We start from the raw sequence: 24,272 nt of genomic DNA on the forward strand, positions 1-24,272 counted from the left end.
ACTACACAGCAAAATTTTATAATTGATATGAATTTGAATATGTAGCTAAAAACAGAATAGCTGAATTCTAGTTGAACTTATTCTTTCAAAACTAAGAAAAACTTACCAAGAAAACGATTAAAATTAATTAAGAATCAGCACAAATGGCACTATTTCAAGTAACTTGGATAATTTTTTATTGTTGTTTTCCGAATTATATGGATACAGAAATATATACTATTCTATAACGAAGAAGAATATGCTATAACTATTACAATTCTGTATGTTCTGAATTCATATTTATTCACTGGAATGACGAAAGCAATGTTGACTTCACTTTAATTCGTAATGAATTGAAGACAGAAGAAATGCATTTTACCTTAATACACACATCTGTAACAGTATCCGAAATCGGAAGTCATCAGTTGCAAGTTTGTTGATAATAGAAATTAAAAATTATTGAGGAATTTTTTTTCAAATGTTTGGCGTGTTCTGTTCCTGAAAGATTTACTAATATTCTGGAGATTTTTTTCAAGTTCCTTAGGGAAATTTTGTTTCTTATTTGCTGCTAAAAAATGGCGTCTGATTCTGTCAATGACTTTGATGGAACTAAATGAAAACGTGATAAATTAATGTCTGATATTTACAGGCTCCCGCTAGACGGCGTACTCGAGCGCTGCGATCGCGAATTTATCCGAGACAGCAAATTTAAAATAATTAAATATTTAAACGTGTGCACTAAACTATTTTTTGTTCAGATAGAGTTATAAGTTAGAAATTATCACTGATGTTATTTTTGAAACACGTGGCAAAACTGAATCGCTTATGGTAAAATTTAAAACAATGACTAACGCTTAACCAATCAGAAAATTCCATTTCGGTTTTCGCTCATTCCTATTTAATTAATGAATTATTATTTGAAAAAACTGTATTAACATCAAGTGTCATCCACTACAAGTCCAAAAAAAATGTATTTGAAATTGAATAAAAAGTATTTTATTAACGATTGAAAATTTGAACAAGATAGAGTGTGAACTAATAGTAGGAATTGCGAAAAAAAAAAAAGTATTCTTTTGTTTATTCGAAGCGGAAGTTTCTATAAGCTCAAGTGACACAAAGTAAGTGAAAAACAAGGAAAGAAGGAAATAAATTTCTTATGAATGCTAATTCTAATCATCAAATGAATTAAATCTAACCCAAACCAAATTACAAGACCTCACATTTACTAAAAGTATTCATCTATCAAAATTAGCACAAAAATACTTCAAAACGAATAAAAAATGAAAGAATGTCGATGAATTACTGGATTGTCAGTAAAAGTATTAGATAATTATCTATAAGTTATAACAAATCTAAGTCTGAGAGATTTGAAAACAAGGTAAAATGGCTTTGTCCAACACGCTAAGGTAAATAGTTATGATAAGAATAGTACCATAAATAACGTAGATGCTCTTAGGTTTGTGCCCAGAGGCAGAAACCACTCAACATGTGTTACTAAATTATTAAGGTACTAATTGCTGGAAGTTGAACAAGCTCTAAATAACAGAAAAATGAGGGTACTTTTATTGAAATTGTCTTTTTTCTTGTCCGACTTCTGCTTTTGGCGTGATGCAATGTTTTTGTTTAAGTCCAAAATGATTCAGTGAACATGTATTTATGTTTCTTTTGTCCAAAAAGTAATAGCCAAAATCTTATTTTTCGACGCGTCTTTTTTTTTTATTGCTGGTACTAAGGAGAAAAAAAATATTTCTTTTGGCGTTTACTTGAAGTGGAAGTTTTAACAACCTCAGGTGAAACAGAGTAAGTGAAAAACAATAAAAAACTTGAGATTCGCAAAGATAAACAAACTTTTATGTTGTTATTCCATTGCTTACGCAGACTATGCGTCTCCGAAGATAATTTTTTCCCTTGAAACTTGTTTTTCTTTTCCTCCTCTTAAACACTTTGTTAAGCAGTTTCTGAAAAGCCTTTCGAAGTAGTCCGTTTCATACTTTTTCAAGAATCCGAGCAACTTTGCGGAATAGTAATTAAGAAAAAGATTTAAAATTCTTCCGTCGTTGGCGCCAATAAATTTCTAATTACATTTTTTATTTGCGTTTGAGAAAGAAAAACTGTCTGTATATTTATTGTTTTTCCGCTGCCATGTGACGGTTACAACTTATGTAAAGAACGTTTAAAAAATTTTGCCTGATTTATCGCCAAGCAAAAGATATGTGCCAACCACTGTAATATTTTTTCGATTGTCAAATGTCTGAAACTATAAATTAAGACATTAAGAAAATATGTACTAATGAGCTTTCCCCGGAATATTAATTGTAAAGAATGTTGTTTTCTACCATGAAACATTGCATTAATACAAAATAAATCAAATTTAAACTTCTCATTAGTCATTATAAGAATTTATTGTTATAATCTTATGAGTGATTGCAGAAACATATTAGTGATTACCATAACCCGATTATTAAGATATATTTTGCTGGATGAATATTTAAGAATCACTTATTAGATGGAAAGGGGCATAAAAGACATAATACATATTACTTTCTTAATTTTTATGAAGAAGAATTATCTGAAAACAATTTCTTTAATTATTAAATAACTGATTAACATTTTTTTTAATATTTTTTTATTTCATTTTATTCCGAAACATGTGTTGTATTTAAACCTAGTTACTAAATTTGGAATTTCAAAGTCGTAAGTATTTTTAAAACTTCAGCGTGTAAAAACTTGTAAATACAATTTTAAGATTTAAAATTTGAATTCATAAAGTTGAAGAGAATGCATGTTCCATTGAATAAAATACAATAAAAAAAATAGTGATAAGTCACTTAATAAATAATAACAGTTTATAAATAGGAAATAAATGAGGTCAGTTTATTAACGTTCATATAATTCTCCATGGAGGAAGTAAAATCCTTTTTTCTGTAAGTCTTAATGTTCACTAACTTAAAAATAAAAACAATGATTTTTTCAGCATGATAGATTTTTTAAATATTTTATTTTTATTCTCCTTAAATTTGATGTATATTTAATACCAAAATTATTATATTTCAATTTTATACATATTACACATAAATCACTTCATGAAAGAAGAAATATTAGGTTCTTAATTTTTGGAAAAAACGAAAATATATGTATATTTACCGTATGATTGATTTTTTTACCTTAATCAGCTATTAGCAGCAGTTTGAGTATCTTCCGCTTTAGTAAACCGAAAAATATACCAACAAGCGCTTATTTACGTTACACAACTACGATTTAGATCGGAAGGTATATAGGGGTAGATAGTAATCACGTGGCCTCCGCACCATGCTCCCCAACCACCCAACTAATTGGAATGAACTTTTTGTATCAGATATTACGAATTAGTTTTACATTATATTCAGAACCACTAAAACACTATTGACAAATATCCAGCAGCATGAGTAATTGAACTTCGTATTTCGGCCTCTGAAAATCATTTATTTTGCTTACATATCTTTATTTTTGTTTTTAAATGTTAATAAATGTTTTTGCTGCTGTTATTATGGACTTTTCACTCGTATTTATTTCTATACCAGCAGGGTTCGTCACAATTATGAAACTGTTTCTGGATTAAAACATTATTTAAAAAATGTTTTTTTTTTCAAATAATTTTTATTCATTTATTTATCTTATTTGTAAATAATAAAAAGTTCTAGATGAATGCTAGTCAATTAAAATATTTACGCATTAGAAAAACATATTATCCTATTAAATAAAAATTTTGTAATGCATTCAACGATATTTTTTAAATATTTCTTAAAAAATATTTTTGTTATTAAACAATTTTTGTGTTAAAACATTTTTAAACAATTTTTTTTAATACTTCCTACTTATTTCTTTTTTCTTGTAAGAGCATTAAGTTCCAGATGAATCTTGTTCAAAGGAAATAGTTACGCAAATGCAGATAAATGTTATATTAAATAAAAACTTCATAAAAAGATTCGAAGCCTGGTAAAAAGTATTTATTTTGCTGTTGAATGAACTCCGGGGTATTTTGTTTAAAGAAAGGAAATAAGTAAATCCCAAATAGAAAGTCTTTGATGCGATTAGATCCCAGAAAATCTAATACTGAGATTTTCAGAGTTACAAGATTTGACCTTTTATCAAGCTGATTTTTGCGAATGTTCATTCAGAATCATTTTATTCAGACAAGATATTTAAAAAAATAGACAACAATTGTATAAGTCTATTTTACAAAATCAAACATCAATCTAAATTTTTATATAAATTTCCATTTTACCAAAAATAGTAAGTGCGCATTAAATAACATAAATTTTAAAAACGTTTTTCTTTTAGAATCGATTTCTATAATTAAAAAAAAAATTTCTAGCCATTTTGTTCCATTAGTTTTTGAAATATTTATCTTTTTGTTATTTTTAGTTTATTATAATAAATTACTAATTGCTACACCACAAAAAAAAATTTTTTTCAAAATTCTCGTTATAAAAATGCTTACAACCATACAATTATAAATTCAGAAACTAGATATATATTTCCATAAATGATCTATTCCAATAGAATATATTTCCATAAATGATCCGAAACAAAATTCAATCGAAATCTTAATTAGTTACTGAATAAACAAGGAAATTCCGAACGTATAAATACCTCGCCATATATCAACATGGAGGGAAATACTTTTACTTCATGAGTACAATACTCTCTGAAGGTGACCCTTAAATTGTTTTTCTCTTATATTTGGTCATTTTGCACGTGGAAACATTTTAGAAGATTTAACGAAAACAACATTACAGTTGATTGATAAATTTTATCGGCATTCAGTCTCCGTACTTATAGTATGAAGCCGTACTGAGCTAAATAGTACCATTCTTTTATGGAGCCTACGTCTAACAAATGTCTAACCAGATGTCTAACAAATTCTTTTGAAATTTACTTTTCTTAATTTTAGCATAAATCTCTTTCAACTGGTTTTATTTCATTTAAATTTTATGATTCCTTTATTAAGTCCGAACTTCTGGCCAATTCCTTCGAATTTCCTTGATTTTCAGACTTCTTTTAAATGGTATTCTTTTAAGTAATCAATTTACGTAGCCTAAAACTCTTTTTAATTCCATTTAAATTAATTTTTTGCTTAGTTTTAGTACTGATCCATTTAATTAGTTAATTTTTATTAAGTCTAAATTATACAATCCTCCAATGTGAAAGCCGTGGTTGCCCAGTGGACAGAGCGCTCGCATCCCTCTGAACCGGGTTCGAATCCCAGCGATGGCTGGTCGATACGAACTTCGCAAACGGTTCATACAGACCACAATTCTGACGTAAAACACTCGCAGTGGTTGACGGATCATGGGTTAGAGTCCCCTTGACGTCAGGTTAACCATGGGAAGTTTTCGCGGTTTTCCACACCATATAGCACAAATACGGGTTAGTTACATTAAAAAGTACACCACGAAGCAAATTTCGCCCAAAATTTAAACCAGAAGTTCCCTTGTCTTCTGGATTGGGTTCAAAATTACAAGGCTACGGAGTTGAATATTAGTAGCCGTAAACACAAAATTTGTGTCGGCTGCTCAGACGACGGTTATAAAATAAAATTAAATTCTCTTATGTGAACCGCGTTGGTTCAGGGGATAAAGCGATCGTCTCCCATTTATGTGACCTAGGTTCGAATCCCAGCGACAGCTGCTTGATTCGAATTCCGCTCCCGGCTCGCACAGTGCAGACGTAACATATCCTCAATGGTAAACTGATCATGGATTGGAATGCCTTTGCCGTTGGGCTAACCGTGGGAGGTTTTCCTCGCCATGCAACTCAAATGCGGGTATGTCCCATCAAAAAATTTCTCCACGAAAGCTCTTTTATCTTAATGTTTGATTCAGGAGTTCCCTTGTCTCCTGGAATGGGTTCAAAATTACAAGTTGAACGTTATAGTCGTTCAGTCAGTATTGGGTCAGTTGTTTAACGCTGTCTCTAAAATAAAATGTATCCTTTTATGTATTTCAAATTTATAGTTAATACCATTGAAACTAAATTTCCGTAATTTATTAAGAAGCCACTTGAATAGTATAATTTTTTCATGTAGTCAATTTGCGCAGCCATAATTTTTAGCTGGTCTACTTAAATTTAATTTTCTAAATTTTAGTACGTATCCCTTTCAATAGTCCAATTGCTTTTATTTTGCACAAATTTTACAGTCCCTTTATATTATCAAAAATTTTGACTAATTTTGTCCAAACTCAATTTCCTTTATTTTTAGTAAAAGACCCTTTAAATAGAGTAATTTCTTTATAAGTTCTTTTACTTTACCCAAATTTGAATTCCTAAATTCTAGTATGATACCTTGACAAAATACAAGTTGTTTAATTCAGTGAAATCATTTAAAATTAATTTTTCATACTTACGGTCTAATTAAAGCTGAACTAAAAGTAATTAATCATTAGATTCATCTGTATCAAAGTTCCTTAGAGGCATCAAAAATAATCTTCTTCAATTTTCAGAAGTATGTAGGTAACCGTTTTTATTTTTGAAACCAAATTTATTCATAATTATGGAAATAAGGGGCATTCATAAAGAACTCACTAATGATGATCTAATTACTTAAAATCGATTAAGCATCGTAACTATCAGCCAGACTATTAGCAATAAATTAATTTAGCAAATGTGTGTTGCAATTGCTGGTTAATGTTTTAAAAAAATTCTCTTAACATCTCTATACTGTATATTTCAAGCTTCAAAGTTCATTATGCGGCTAATTAAGTGAAATTTATAACGTAAGTAAATTCATAAAGTTGGCATAATTTTGCTCGAATAATAATAATTAAACCACTCTGAGAAATTTTATTTAAAGATTTTATCTTAACTATTTGCCTATAGACTATGGTTTTCGATCCACTTAAATGTACAAGGCGCATGAAAAAAGAAAGCAAAACGAACCGCCCTGAATAACATTTGATCTAATGATCGGATCTTTACATTATTGGACTCAATCTTACTAGTTCGAGGACTTAAATAATTCCAAATATGCTGATTAATTAATAGTTAAGTCAGTGATTCTCAACCACTGTGCCGCGGCACTTTTGTGTGCCGCCAAATTCTTAAAATGTGCCGCCAAATATTAGAAATGATACAGTAAAAATTATAATGCTTTTTTAATTAGGAGTAAAGTTTAAATTAAAGAAAAGTGTATATTATAATTTTTCCACTCTTTAACCGCGGGAACATCTTTGTCAGCGATTGTCTTGTCTCTGACAATCTTAAAATAAGAAGGAAGTGTTTAAATTGTCGTTGACAATTTTAAACAATGTTGAAATAAGTAGGAAATTTAATGATCATTAAAATTATTAATTATCAAAGGAACGCAAAGCTAAATATTAACGTTCAAACTTAAATAAAAGCTAATCATTAAAGTAAGCTATAATGCAATTAAAAGTTATAAAAAAAAACTAACAAAAAATAAGCTAACAATTAATAATCAGCAAAAACACTAGTTGACAAGAATTAATAATCAGCAAAAAAACTAGCTATAGAAAACAAGCGAACAATTAATAACTAGCAAAAAACATAAATAACTGTTATTAACTAATAAAAAATTAGTCGAAAGAAATAATTAATCCCTTAATAAATGTGCTTTTCTAGTACTTTATTTCACATTCAAAATTATTATCACAAACTATTTAACACAGTGTATTATAGTTAAGTAAATAACTTTTAAACTAATTTTTTTCATTGTGTGCCGTCAAATTTCGAAATCGTTAAAAGTGTGCCGTCACAAAAAAAAGGTTGAGAATCACTGAGTTAAGTAATGAAATCAGATACAAAAACGTACTTTCTCTGAATAAACATGCCTTTTTTTCGTCGGATTCGGATTTATGACCCCCAAAATATAGGGGGTAGCCGCAATCTAGGATATATCGTTTCACGAGCTATAATCAAGAATCATTTTTAACCCTAGAACATAGCTTTATACTTAGAAGGAACAAAGGAGCCGGTCCAACTTATCACTTATTGTTTTTGTGCAGATAACTTAGATATCCAAAATTCTAATATTTGACCATAATTGATATAATAAAAAGTATATTAGAGACTCGATCATCAAAGTTCTATAGCATTTTACTCATTCATTCGATTTGATTAACGACAATGTTTCATTAAACAAAACACTAACCTTTCAAATATTCATTAGTTTCTTTTTCTCTGCAAAGAATATTTGGAATACTCTTGTTCCTTTTTTTAATGGAACTGGGGTACCCTATAACTACTAAAGGGTTACCTTATATCCATTCCCGTCTGTAGTTCGAAGGCACCGACCAAAATACCAGGCCTCTCTCATTATTTTAGGTATAAAATTTTATATATAAATTCGTATACAGCTAGCAGATGAATTTCTATGAATGCGTTCCTTAATCCAATTTAAATTGTCATTTAAATTAGATCAAACTATGAAAAGTCAGAAATACTCAAAAATTTAAGTAAGTTCTTTTTTGAATTACTGAGCAATAAAAAAAGTGAGAGGCCAAAATGGCGATAGCCGTCTTTTTACTGTTAATAACGTTTTGTCATAGCAACGTGCTGTATTTTAAAAATTATTAAATGACAATCGCAGTTATATAACGACAGCACAAATTCAAATATTTTTCCTCCTCATTTACAATTAAAAGTATAAAAGCCATTATCTGTAATAAAAACAAAAAATTTAGTAAAAAAGAACTGGAAAAAAAATAAGAAAATTTAAATTAAATGTCTTTTATCCAGTCTACGTTTTTAAGGTTAAGTAAGTTCTATATCGTGTTGTAACTAGATAAATCAGGAGTTAACAAGGTGGTCTTGTCAAGAAATACTCCTCAACAGAATTTTAACAAAGAACATTAAAAGGGTATTTTAGAGACATTTTAGAAGATGTATTAATGCAAAAGAGCTACAAATCACCCCAACGCAAATTGGCTTTTCTGAGAAAGATTCTCACAATTGTTTTTTTGGCAAATGATGTATCACTACATAAGTCAAAACTGTTGTAAAGTTTGTGAACAAGCACTACATGATAGTGATAGCAAGATGGCATACCCATCCTTCAGAACAATGAGATGAAATAATGCAAAACTAGTCGATATTTCTCGCCAAGTTACCTTGAAATGGCGACGGCAGAAACGGAAACGTGAAATATTCAAGTAAAGTACAAAACAACCTTTGTGTCCACTCAGACGGTTTTTCAAATGAATCAAACTGATAAATGTGCGTTTAATACACTTTACATTTACGTAAGCTACATTTTTGATTTAATAAAAAAAATTCGTTCCTTTTTCTACACTCCCAAACCAAAAAAAAAGAAGTATTATAAGGTGTTTTTCGAATATTTTTCTTATAGGAAAGTAAAAAGCCACAATTTAAGTGTCTTACTCTCAAGGGTCAAAGCTACAATTTGTTTAAACTATATACACGTCATCTGGCATGTATATATCTTTTAAAATGGACAAATAGTTAAAATGTTTTAACAGTTAGGGAACTTTTTAAAAATCTTTAATTTGGCGAGTTTTTCCCACCTAGAGGAAAATTATTAAAATCAATGAATAATTCTCCCATTTTGAACCGAAATGATGGAACGGTTAAGAATTTTTTTTAAATATTAACAAATTAGATCAGAAATATTTTTCATGTTTCAAAAATGTGGCTTTTATTCATATTGATGTTTTGCGCTATTTTCATAGTATTTCGATATTTTTATGTTTAATATAGAGGATCCTGGCTAAAGAGAGGCAGAAACTGCCTTAATTGTCATGAATTAAAAATTCACAGCAGTTATATAAATAGCATATTACTCTCTAAAAAGCGTTACTTCGTGCAAACACTAAGCCCTCGAAAAAACAGCTTTATGATCAATAATTTACGATTTTCACATATTTTATGTAGGTTGTGAAAAAAAATCTCTGTTACAGGGGCAAAATTATGAGATTTTGCAACGAGCCAGTGACCATTTATAGCATTTTTAAAGGTGATCACTGTTTGAAACACGTTACCACATTTCCAAAAATTGGATATTTTAAATGATTACATAAACCTTGAACGTTATGAACGTAAAACATTTCTTTTAAAGCTTTTTTTTAAAGATTACAATGTTAATTTCTAAAACAAAGAAAGGTTTTAAGAAACAACTTCGAAATAAAGTAATTTTCAGAATGTTATAAAATATTAATTTCTTCTTTCAAAAAAAAAATAGTGATAAAATGCATATAGGTTTCATTTTGGATGGAACCTTTAATCTGACAACAGTTTAATCGCCATTTGTTACTTTTAGTCTTCCTGTGGCCAGCAGTGACCGTTAAGCATGTATATGGTTTCTTGTATACGGTATAGAGATATATTGCATATGGTTTAAGACAGTGATTCCCAAAGTGGTCTATATCGACCCCCAGGGGTCGACAACAACCTGCAAGGGGTTCATGTCAAGTGGGGGAAAAAATTGGGGGTCCATGAAATGAAAATGGGGTCAACGACAGTGGATCTCATCAGGTCATGACTTTTAATTTTGGCTTTTCATGAATGGAGTAATCAACATACACTGATAATACCTATTTACCTACATTATACTGCCTTATAATATAAAGACATATAATATATCTACATAATTTATAAAAGTAGCTATGAAGTAAAAATTTCATTAAAATTTAAGTTGTTAGGATTATTTTTTGATATACGAAACTGAATTATTATGAACTAGTAGTTGCCTGCAGCTCCGCCCGCATGCATTTTTATTTTCTCTGCGTGTAAGGTTTTATTTTGTAACAAAAAAGTATTTTTCCGCTGTAAATTGTAGCTTAGCAAGTGCGTCAACTCTTTAGCTAGCTAGACCTCCAATTTTATTTGCGTACAAGATCACGGAGATTTGTTGCTTAGTTTTTACGTGAAACCGTAATAAACAGGCCAACAATACACTACCACGGTTTTGTACACAAACTTATTTCTGCAATTATGATATTAGTAACGGAGTACGGGTTTTATAGTGCACTATTTTATTCCATTTATATATTAATTAAATTAAATTAGTTTGAATTTAATTAATAAATGTATAAAATTAACATGTGTTTTTTCCTTTAGTTTTTCTCCCTACACTTCACTACCGTAAGAAATTTAAATCTTTCACAAGGAATAGCACGATATCAGCTGCCAAAAATACATTGAAGTTGATGAATTTACAAAAAATTAATATCAAGTAAGCAGGGGATCTACCCAAAAGCGAAAAACATGGCAAAAAAGTTCGGGAACCACTGGTTTAAAGACACAGAAACTGGATGCAGTTATGCCCCGCCAAATTCATAGAAAATCGAACAATGTGCATTCGAAGTGGCGAAAACAAATCGTATAAAAATCACGCCATACGTAAAAACAAAAAGATGAATAGGAACGAAGAAGCTATATAACAAAAGGAAATTTAACCAAATCTATTTATTATTACGAGACAATGTTCACTTAATATGCTTTGCATGAAAAATGATATTGGATTTCAATATTCCTTTTATTCCATATCAACTTGCTTGCATAATTTAAATTTCAAATTTCACCCTAATTAAGGCTTCAATAATCAATATTGGTACATAGAAACTAAACTTGCTAACTATACAATTAATTCTGCGAATTTCAAAGTAAATGACTTGAATTTCAAAATGTCTCTAAATTTACGACATAGGATACTGCTAATTAAATTTTTGATTTGTCGGAACAGAGGAGGGCAGGGGTATTATGTTAAACATTGTATTGTAAAACAAGTTTGATGTTTTAAATATTAATGTTTTAATAAATATTGTACACGTGATAACTTGTTCGAATGTTTCATGAAAAGATGCGTTTAGTATAACTATTTCTGTAGCAATGAACAACTCCTCATGCATAGTTAAATCTCTTTAAATAAACATTATTTTCTCCCATTCAATTCAATGATTAGTTGGATTGAATAATTTAATTGGTAATGCATTCTCAACAAATTTCGTGCATTGGATATCAAAAATCATGCTCAGTCTATTTACACTGATTTTATAAGAAAAATTTTAAAAAATTTTTAAAAAAGCACCAAGAAAAAAGTATTGTTGAGTAAGAAAATTTCGGCCAATATGCGCTGGTCTGAGTAACATATTTAATTGATCTGATTTTCAAGTCAAGATCACAGGTTAATGCAATAAGAATAAAACTTTTTCAAATGTGAAATACTGGTACATTATTAACCAGTGTAACCACCCGAATTTCGAATGCAAACATGCGAACGGGCATGCATTGTGTCATCTGCTGAATGAATGCCGTATGTCATTTTGCGAGATGGAGTTCCATGCTTGTTACACTTGGTCAGTTAATACGGGGATAGTTGATGCTGTTTGTGGATAACGCTGAAGTTGTCGATGCACGTACGTGCATGATTCGTGAAAGATCTGGATTTCTTACAGGCCAAGGCAACAAGTCCACTTTCTGAAGAGCATGCTGGGTTACAAAAGCAGTATGAGAGCGAGCGTTATCCTGTTTTAAAATAATTCCTTGAATGCTGTTCATGACTGAAAAAAGCAGGTTGGAATCACCAGGCTGACGTACAAATATGCAGTCAAGATGCGTGGAATAACAACGAGAATTCTCCCATCTGTCATAGGAAATTGCTCTCCTCCAGCTGCAAGTCCTGTGTGTCTAAGCCGGAGACAGGTCGGTAGCAGGGGTGCCCTCCCCTCTGCAGAGGATCAAATTTGTAATGGCATGTCTTCGGATCATCCTCGGGGATGTTTCCCAGACCGCCGCCTCTAGCGCGACGTAAATTAAAAAGTAGCAAAGTAGTAGCAGTCTTTATTAAATATTTTTTTAATTTTTTAAAATTTCATATTAATTGTATGAATTTATATCTGGCAACATGTACTCTCTTTCTCGCTCTCTTGCTGCTTCTACTCTAATGTGAGCTTATAAAATAAAGAAATAAAGATCCCGTGAAGAAAAAATAGAAAATTTCTCTACAACAATTGATAAGAAGTCAGCAATAAAAGCAGAGAAGGTAAAACAAAAAAAAAAAAAAACAATCACGATAAAGAACTAAAATTTGAAATAATTTTCGAACAAATTGAAATTTCGAAACAAAATTCACTTTAAGTTCACAAATGAAAAGGGCTTTCTTTCAGCACACCAAATTTTAACTTCGTAGCTGCATTTTTACAGGCTATAGACCCACCAAACATAGTATTTTTTCCTAAGTTTAACAATTCATAATTCTCGAACTAATTGTCGAATATTAATTTTCTTCCCGTCGAGCTCCTTCCCATATTTTTTTCTACATATCTTTCGTAATTTCAAGTTTCTATGTCTTATGCAGCTAAACAAAATGTAACGTAAAGCAAAAAAAAAAAATTTTTTTTTAAAAATTATCAAAAAAAAAAAACACTTAAAATTGCTATAACTCTCAAACAAATAATAATTTCGAAAAAGAAGAACCTCCGTTAAATTCGGAAGCAAATATAACCGGTTCAGCATGCCAAATTTTAACTATTCAGTTGCATTCCTGCAGACTATTAGACTAATAATTATTAAGTCTAACAGTTAAAAATTCTCGAACAAATTATTGAATGTTTATTTTTCTTTACTTCATTGTACTACCATCATTTGCAAGTTTCTTAGTCTGATAGTGTTTGAGCAGCAAATCGAAATGTAACGTTAAGCTGGACATCCGAAACAGCGGCTGTATTTGACTGTTTAAGAGCTAGTTTTAGTTCAGGAATGGGAAAAAAAACTTTCTACTCCTGGTTAGGACTTGCTATAATATTTTATTTTAATTTATGAAACAAATTTAAAAATATTCTGAATTTGCAATTGGAATTATGGAAAAGTATGAAAGGCTTTAAATCACTCTTCAGCACTTCGGTATATCCAACAATTTATTGCGAATATGCTTTCTATGGCTTATTGCAGTTATTAAAACATCATTAATTTCGAATAACTATTATATATTTTCTAACATTCCTCAGAACAATGTATACTAGACATTTCTTTGTTGAAACTTCCTTAAAACTTATATTCTTAATATCACTATTCGAAAATGCATTCTTATTGCAAATCATTAAAATTCTATTTTAACTGAGACATATTTAATAATTTTAATCCATTCTAGAACCTGTTGCAAATGTCGCTGATATTTTTTTTATTGCTTTTAAACTTAAACGCTGCTAAATTAAATTTCTCTATCATATTGCAAAAATATTGTACGATTTGAATTGTTGTACGACTTCTGCAATGTACGTCTGAAAATCTAATTATTTATCTTTGTTAGTCGAAACTTTCGAATCCTAAAATACAGTCACTAGCACTTTGCATTTTCTTCAAATTCATTTCAGAACATGTCCAAATTGTTTGTATTTGATTAAATTTGATTAAATTATTTAACTATAGTCTTGTAACAATGACAAAATTTGACTTAAACTGATTAAGCTAATTAGAAACAACTGGGAAGCATAACTAAATTGAAAAATTATATGAATTCTGTAGTCTATATAGTCTAAAATTTTATGTAAATTTATAGATTGGTCATACAATACCTTTGAAACTTATGACTTTCTGGCAGGGAATACCAAAGAAATCTGGTTAGCTATGTGGTAACATATAATAACATTATCTTGAACCATAACATCACCTAAATTTGCGGAAACTTTAATAAGGTGTCACGGTACTATTATTACTGTTAACCGGTTAAGCTTGGTACCGAATTTCTGATCAAATTGAATTATAGTATCATGTATTCAAATTTTTAAAAAAAAAATACTTTTCCCAAAACTATCAACTGACTAGTTATAGTTGTAGTTAATTTACGTCGCACTAGAGCTGCACAATGGGCTATTGGCGACGGTCTGGGAAACATCCCTAAGGATGATCCGTAGGCAAGCCATCACAATTTTGATCCTCTGCAGAGGGAATAGCACCCCTGCTTCGGTAACCCAACGACCTGCACGTGAAGTCGAGCACTTTACGGTAGAACAGTTTAACGAGGACCAATACCGCACATCCTCGGTCCCTGCGCAGACGGATCCAAGTGGTCACCCACCCGCACACTGACCGCAGCCAGTGATGCTTGATTTCGGTGATCTGCTGGGAACCGTGTCTTAACGATCAGTCCACTGCGGGACTCAACTGACTAAATTATAACTGTTTAAAGATTAAATTTAGTACCATATTTCTACTCGAGTTGAACCTTGAAATCATACATTCAAATTCTCAAAAGATTGCTTTTCATGAGACTTTTTGCTGATTAAGCGATTATTACCATACACCGGTTAAATTTGATACCATTGCTCTATTCACATTTAGTAAGAGAATTCATGTGCTTGAAAATGTTAAATCTTCATTTGCTTCAAAAATTACGAAGGGGGGAAAAGTCAGCGCGTTTTGAGAGCTTGAAAATCGGCATTCATTCTCAAAACTCACCAACCCTGAATGTAAAAAGCGAAACAACTTTGAAAAAGAAAATATAAAGTTGCCAATGAAGAAATGGAAAGCGAAATAAAGTGAAGAAGCAAAAATGGAAAAACCCGCTGTAACAGTGTGAAGTAAGTCAGAATGGAATGCATTTCTAAGCGCTATAGAGGGTTGATAAGGAAATCCTGCCATGAACTAGGGAATTGACATTCATGAATGAAACAAAATTACAGAGCGTCAAAATGAGTTGCTATGACAATAGTGGAAACAATTTTAGTCTAATCGAAATCATTGGAATCTATAAATGCAAATTATCCCTGACTTGAATCTATCTGTTTTAGTTCTGTTTGTACCTATATTTTATTTTCCATTTTATCGTTGGTAACTTGGCTTTATCTTTTTCAAACCTGCTTGAAAAATATAAGTTGAAACTAATAAGTTGAAAGGATTTGAAAAAATGGAATTTGAGAATGTGCGCCTATTTTCGATCACTCGAAACGTTTCGACTGTTTCCACTTTACATCGTTTTTGAAACGAATGAAGTTTTTACATTATCGAGTTTATTTTTCTGCTTCAGTTTCTTAAAATTATTTATTTCGCGTGTTAAACAAAATTGCTTTTCGTGATACTATTAACTTACTGATCCATTATTATTATAAACTGGTTAAAATTAGTAACGTATTAAGGATGCATTAAATTTGAACTATTTTCTGATTGTCAAATTTGTGATTGAACTATTTTCTGATTGTTTTCATTCAGTTTCAGAATTCAGTTTAATTCAAGAATTTATAAGTTCTAAATTACGTTAAATGGCAAATTCTTTTATTAGAGTAATTTAGTCCTTCCAGTTCGCAAAAAAAAAATGCAAACCAGAAAAAAATTTAGTTTTAACTTACTTGACAAGAAATTTAACTTAATAATACATCTAATCTACCGTATTATTAAAAGAAAGCGTTAACTCCTTTTTCGATTAACACCACTTTTTTTTTTTTTTTTTTAGTTTCAAAACACTTTATTGACTCTTAGTTCTATATTTTAAAAACAAATTTATCTAACAACAAGGATTAAAATTACTAAATAAATTAATTCTCTTTATCCAAAAATTTAACAACTATAATTTGAAAGATGACGTAAGCTATTTCTAATCTAAGATAATCGTTCATTCTTAACTTTGACATTACCCTTGGGCTTTGCTAAGCCTAACATGTCGGTAAAAAGAGACTCTGATAGCAAAATGGTGGCAAACCTATTTAGTGGATGCTTCTGAGACAAGTTAATAGCATCTCTTTACCGCCAAATTATGAAAAGATAAATATCGTTTTAAATAATTTAAAAATAGAAAGGGTGATTTATTGAAAAATCAACCAATATAAGATTTTTAGTTGGAACATTCTGAGTCAGACAAATTTAAACTGATTTTAACTCGACAATCGAATTCATTTTTGAAAATTTCTATAATTTTTTTTCTTTTTAGCCACAAATTTTTTTTTTTTTCGTTTTAAGATGTAGATGATATTTTCAAATGTATTTTTAATATGTTTAGTTAATTAATTACTTTATTTATTTACAGGTGAATGATTTAACTGGGGTAAAGAAGTAATTTACTGGTTAAAAATACCTTCATAACTTCTTAGTAAGTAACTATACATGTGATTTTCTTTCCAATGAGAAACTGTTTTTGACTGCTTTATTATGTTATGAGAAAATGCATTGCAGTGATTTCAGTAAAAACATTCAAAAAATTTTCAAAGAGGTGAATGTGCTTTTCTCAAAACAAAACGCTTTCTTGTCATTAATCCATATTTATTTGTTTGAGAAAAAGCGTTTTTCATTTAAATAAATCGCATTAAAAAATAGAAGCTCATTTTTATGAGGCATACAATGTTATTCAAATTTATTCAGTGCAATATTTCCTTTACTTAAGTCTGTCACATAATTTATCAGAACCATAACATATTTCATAAATCCAAGAAACTTACCTGGCGGGCTTTGAAACGAGATGTCATCAGCTACGCCAAGTTGGCACAGTTTTCATAAAATATGAAGTTAAGAGGTACTTGCATAGAATATTCCTTGTTCTACGACTTCAATAAAAAGCAAACTAAAAAAAAAAATAAGAAAAATGTTTTTAAAAAAGTATAAGGACATCATTTTATCGATAAAGTTTACCCCCTATGGAGAAGGTTGCTAAAAAATGACCTTATCATTGTTTTTATTGCGTGTTTAAATACCCATTTTGTTTTTTGTCTTTTTTAAGTTGCTTAGAATACTAGTCCAAAGAGGATGTTAAGATGTTTTTGAAAGGTTGTAAACATATCGTAAATACTTAATTGAGATAGCTTAATAGCCATTAAATAGTCTCACTTAACCTACATTTTACATGGTGGCATATTTTCAGAAGGGTATTTTTTTTTTCTTTCTTGGCAATTTTTAAATAACATACAAGGTTAAATTAAAATGAATTTTATGATAATAAAGTAGTTTCTTTATTATCTCATTCTATGCATGTAATTAATGTATGTTTTTATACATTATTCTGGAAAATATTCGTTAAAAAATTAGACGATTAAAATATTTTAAACCAAGAAAGAGATGAAACAATTGTCTCGCATTGGAAAAAGCAATTGAGAATCTTAGTTGCGAATTGTTCCCAGCTACAGAAATGTTGATCTACAGAAACAAGTTTTTTTCATAGCATCACTTTAGCATACTGATTTCATATTTATGAGAAATACTGAAGTTTATATTAACAGTCCAATCTGTCAGCTTTCAAAATTCTTAACTTTAGTAAATGTGCAAAAACTTCAGACCTCTGATATTTTATAAATAACATCCATTCTGGAAGTATTAAATAGAAAAAAGTTCAGAAATGGGGATAACCAAACGACACTTTTCAAAAGAAAAAATAAACAAAAAACGTGACAAGAATTTTATTGATTTCATATAGAGTTAAAAAAATATATGGTATAAAAAACTATACCCTTTTTAGTGTATTATTTCATATATAAGCAAGATTTTCAAACTTTAAAAAGGAACGTGGCTTTCAAGAATCTTTAATATTTTCAGAAGTCATATGTTGTACTCTAACTAGAAACACTTGATGAATACGTTGACTTTTGATAATGGCATTCTAATACTTCGCATAGCATATCTTAGATAAGTTAATTAAATAGTTTTAAGTTTCAAAATTATTTACAAAAACTTACTTTTTCTAATACTTTTTCTTACTTTTCCTACTTTTTCTAATAAATGAAATTCGTTTTGAAAAGTATCCAATGATACTTCTCCAAGGCGAATTTCATTTTTTGTCCGTTGTAAGGAAGTACTATGTCCGTTGTCAGTACATTGTACTATGAAAATTCCCTCCACAATAGTTTATTCAGAAAGGTAAACAAAAGTTTAAATACATTAAATTCCTTTTTATTTATTAATACACTAATTCGAAAGTGCTAAAATTTTGATTGGTGATAATAGAACGATAACTTCCAGAGATCTATTGAAATTTTGTTTTAATATATTGTACTAAAATGCAGAGCTCAGATTAAAATTAGAGCATTCTAACTAATCGGGAAATGGACGAAATTTGGAACGACGATTAAAACTACAATTGGAAAAAAATATAGTGATGAATTCTGACTTTGGTGATCTGACTTTGATTTAACGACTGAAGTTAGTACTGTCATCTAGCACAAAATTTAAGTTTAAGTTTTAGTAATCTAGCTAGTCTAAAGATGGTCAGAGGTTTGATTGGCGATAACATCACGATAAGTTCTACTTGTTGATGTTGGAAAAAAGTTGGCTTCTATTATACAGCTCATAACTGCAGTTAAAATTTCAATGCTCTGATAGGTCTTAAAATGATCACAATTTTGCCTGAGACTAATTAACTTTTACTCTAATATAGTAATAAAATCTGCTCAAAACTGTCAAACTATTGAAACTTGCATTTTCGTAGGAAAAAAAAAGTTCCTGTAGAGATTTTAGTACTTTGGCTAGTCGGGAGGTTGTCGAACTTTTTATGCAAAAGTTCCTACTTTACAAGCACTAAAGAAAGATAACAAAATTGTCGTAATAAAATAAGAGATCTTAATACTGGTCGCATCCCTCCTTAATAACAACAAAAGTTCAATTATTTATATTTTTTATTCGTGACTTCCATATTTTTTTCAGTGACATATTTTTTAGCGAATTGCATCAAAAAATGCTATGTTCCAAAACTTTAATTCTATTTTGTTGATTTTACTATTTATTTTGAAAAGAATTTATTCATTTAATATTTTATTATATTACACTTTTAGCGAGTATATATAAGGGAAATCCTTCATTCAATAAATTCGAATGCCTGAGAGATTTGATTATCAAAGTAGAAGTTACTTAGAATTTTATCTTTTTCTTGTAAGTTTTCTTAAAATTTATCAATTAATTAAGTTGAATCCGGGAAGTCAATTAGTGTAGCAGAAAATATTATATTTAATAGCATAAATTCAAATAAATACTTTGATCTTTCCTTAAAACACTTTGAAGTAAGCCATCAAACTATTTAGCAATCAGACGTCGACGCTGTTTAAATATTTGTTACTTTCCATTATTAATGAGCAAAGAGTTGCCATTTAGTTCTCACTTAATCTCATTATTTACTGTTTTAATTCAATAATGGAGTATTTATAGTTGAGATGTCTGATGCTATTTAAATATTTTCGAAATTCCACTGTAACTGAACAAACAATCAAAATGTAAATCTTAATTGCATAATTTAATAATTCTATAATAGAATTTTAACGTGAGAGTGTAAACAATTTTGTTTCCAATTGAGGGTAATGTTCTTAATATAAGGCACTCTTCTTAAAATTAAGATTGGAGCATAAGAAAACTAAAATGATGTTCCCTATTTTTGTACATTGCTCGAAAAAAAAATAGAACACTCTAAATAATTTTGCTCTAATGATCGTATTTTAACTTATTAGGACCACAGAGCTGCAATACAAGTAGAGCAAGCCAGCTGCTATATTTCCAAAAATCTCTTCGTTCCAAACCAACAGTCATGAGCTTCCTCTCTTTCTGCGATGTTGACGAAGAAAGAGAGGCATAGTGTGACAGTTGAGTTCTCTTTTTTCGTTGATCCGTGTTTAGTCGTGCAATTCGTGATTTGTCGTGATTCGTGTATGATTCGTTTTTTCGTTGATTCGTGTTTGATCGTGTTTAGTCTCATAAATATGAGGGCAATGGAGAAAAGCTAAAAGCTTCAGAAGGGTTAAAATTAGCGGAACAGTAAAATATTTTATCACTTATTGTCACACTTGCTAATTTAAAAAATATTTTCGGTTATTTAATTCCAATTTTTTAATGTTTATGAACTGGGCAAAATTGTTTACCTTTTTTACAAAATAAAGAAAACTTTAATATTTGGATGGTTCAAAAAATAGCAAAAATGTATCTTTTAATAAAACTTATTACAATTTTAATTCAGAAATTTTCAAAAGCAAGTAAATTTAAGTTATATGCTCTGTATCCTAATTTTTTATTGTTTTTTTCAATATTGATGTACACAAAAAACGAGTTTAAATTTTAATATAACACAAATTTCGGAATAGCACCTGCATCTTGTAAAATCATGTATCTTTACAGGTATTTGAAATTTTTGAAAATATTTACAGGAAAAGATTTTAGTCATGCCGAGCAATCGCAAAATAAATGAACAATTGAGAGAAAAAAATATTGCATCACTTTCAAAGTTCCACTTCCTACTTTTTAATTTTCTAATTCTATTGTAACTTTACACCTGCTATGATTAAAAGTAAAACAGCTTTAATACTTTAGATAGTATTCTCGATTTTTTTCATGAGTTATTGCAATTAAAAAGATCTGATGATTTTAATTGAGAAAGATCTGATGATATTATTAAAGAACTAAAAATTTAGTGTTAAAAATTTTTGATTTATTTATCAAATCATTTTTCTTTAAATCTTTCATAACCCTCTTTTGCGAAAGCAAATGTGATAAGCAAAATTCACCGAATCTTTCATAACCCTCTTTTGTAAAAGCAAATGTGATAAGAAAAATTCACCGAATCTTTCATAACCCTCTTTTGTAAAAGCAAATGTGATAAGCAAAATTCACCGAATCTTTCATAACCCTCTTTTGTAAAAGCAAATGTGATAAGCAAAATTCACCGAATCTTTCATAACCCTCTTTTGTAAAAGCAAATGTGATAAGCAAAATTCACCGAATCTTTCATAACCCTCTTTTGTAAAAGCAAATGTGATAAGCAAAATTAACCGAATCTTTCATAACCCTCTTTTGTAAAAGCAAATGTGATAAGAAAAATTCACCGAAAGCAAACTACTGAAATAAAATTAAAAAAATAAAATAGAGAGAGAAGTGTTTTCTTTCGATACGATTTTAGAGTGTAAAAGTAGACAACATAAACAAACGAAGATAAAAAAAAAAAAAAAAAAAAAAACAATGTCGCCAAACCTTTGCCTACTTTGTTTTAGCTGTATACTTTAAAAAAATGATGTAATATTAATAAATAATTTTGTTTAATCATTACTTTATTGTTTAGCTATGTTTTTACTTGTTTATTGGAAAAGAAGAACATTCTTAAAGTTTATTTGTGTAATAAATAAAACAATTGCAATTCCAAACAAAAATAAATTAACTTACCTATGATATGTAAAATGCCCCATCTAACATTTTTTTCTGTAAAACCAAATGCCGTACTGTAACCCACTTTATTTTAAGATTTATGACTTTAAAATTCCTTCATCGATATTCTTCCTCTGAAATAACAAGGAGAAACGGAAGTGTGAAAATACTCTCCCTCTCAATTCACCTTACAATCACATGGTTTTATCATGAGGGCAAAAATTATAGTCATGCGCATGCTCTATTATATTTCTCTATGATTAGGACTCAATCTTAATGGTTCGAAAGCCTTACCTCAAATATGCAAATTAATTAGAGTGTAGTAATGATATTTTAAACTATGAAATCGGGCACAAACGCGTTCTTTCTCTGATTGAACATGCAATTTTTTCTTCGAATTTAGACTCTTGGCCCTCAAAATATGGGTAAGTGAATATAGAAACAATCTATAAAAAGAATTACTAAAAAATGCAGCGTAATAAATGCGTATGATTAATTGTAAGATTTAAGTGCATTTAAATCAAACTTAGATAATACACACATCAACTACAAGACCTTACTAATTCTAATTTATTTTGAATAAATATTTTTCTTTTCACGCAACAATCTATCTTTTAATTTTTAAATAGGAAACATAAACTTCAATTTTACTTTCCCGGCCATAAGTGCCTATTATAGGAAAACATTCCGCCCTCTGCATAAGCAGCATGAGCTCTGCAGCTTACAAATATGTTTATAAAAGGGATGACCTAATGAATTCTATGACCTTGATATCAACATTAATCCTCTCCATATTTTACTATCCTCATTACTTTCAGCATCTACTCCGCTAAAATCGCTCCTTGGTACCGCCAAAACGCATCATGCAAATCGATTATGACGACAATCACTCTTCTCAGTTATGCAAATTTACGGCCATACATATTATTTCACGCTTAAGCTGAATTCCTTGCGAGACAGGGGCAATATATCGCCTCCAATCTAATCTTGGTATTGAGATGTATATTGTGCATTGATATATTTTAAGATTTCAATCAAAATTAAATCCGAGATCTAGCTTTATTTTTCCCCAATGCATGAGAAAAATTATGTTTTTCAAAAAAATGATGTAAAACTAATTTTGAAACTTTTCATAACTTTCACACTATTCTTGTAATATGCTTTGTAACATTTTAAAATGTAACACTTTATTAATTACTTTATATCCTAATTTTTTTTTGAAAAAATAATAATTCAGGCTTAGTATTTAACTAACAGTAAAGTATTCCCGCAAAAGCTTGTAGTTGGCCAGGTGAATCTTAAGTTTAAGGCGTCACAATTTCCTGACCATCATAATGGAAATGTGGTCAGCATTTCGCACTGTCCGCTTTGCTTCCTATACGAGTATCGATCTGAAGATGGGTGGTCTTCAAGTCGTCATTGGGTATCGAACCCCTGATTTTCGCAATGAAAGCTCAGTTCCTTAACTACTCGGCTATCGCCTAGTATTTTACAATTAAACGTTAGATTTAAATACTAATGTTTATTTATTGACTGATCTTATTTTACTATAAATATGGTTTAATTGCTTTAATATCACTTACTTTGAATAAAAGCGATCATTACAAAACACACTATATTGTAAAAACTTGTAATATATCAGGATAAAATCCTAGAATAGTCCACCTCTTGGCGATGTTTTGAAATCTCGCCAAATTGGCGATTATTATTAAGATAAACGTTGCTTTTGATTATTAAAAGAAAAAAACAATTTAAATTATTGCAAATTTATTCGCAGACCATTATTGAAAGGTACAGCACAAAAAAAAATTAAAAAATTAAATAATAACGGTAATAAATGAAATAACTGTTCAAAAATGAAAAAATAATAATGATTCCAACAGCAAGAGATCAGAAGCAAAAATGGAAAAAATAAACCATTTTACTTCTTTTCTAACGAAATCCAACTTTCGCGCAGGTATACATATCAAATAACCAATCTCGTTTAAGAATTTTGGTGGCTTGATCGGACGTTAAAAATAATCTCCCCGAAATATCTTCGCGCGAGATTTAAAAAAATCGCCACGCGGTGTGCTATTCTAGGATCCATCCTAATGGATCCTTTTTACATGCAATAAAATAAAGAATTGGTGCGTGTGTCTGTATACCGAAGTGCGGGTAAAAGTAGACTAAACGAACACAAAATTCAACCTGCAGCTAAATGAGTACTATTGTAAACAAATGACGAAGCAGCATTTTCGATTTTA

At 29.7% G+C, this 24,272-nt stretch overlaps 1 long non-coding RNA gene across 3 annotated transcripts in view; it reads left to right on the forward strand.

Annotated features, from left to right (window-relative positions):
• LOC110282269 (uncharacterized) overlaps positions 1-24,272 on the forward strand; it is a 137,720-nt gene that overhangs the window by 72,159 nt on the left and 41,289 nt on the right. For all 3 annotated transcript variants that reach the window (XR_011636565.2, XR_015435320.1, XR_011636564.2), the window contains exon 2: positions 16,952-17,014. This is a non-coding gene — a long non-coding RNA (uncharacterized LOC110282269). The remainder of the gene's footprint in view (positions 1-16,951; positions 17,015-24,272) is intronic.

Source organism: Parasteatoda tepidariorum, chromosome 1 (genome assembly GCF_982258835.1).
Source record: "Parasteatoda tepidariorum strain Cologne lab strain chromosome 1, Ptep-v5.0, whole genome shotgun sequence".
NCBI classification, from domain to species: domain Eukaryota; kingdom Metazoa; phylum Arthropoda; class Arachnida; order Araneae; family Theridiidae; genus Parasteatoda; species Parasteatoda tepidariorum.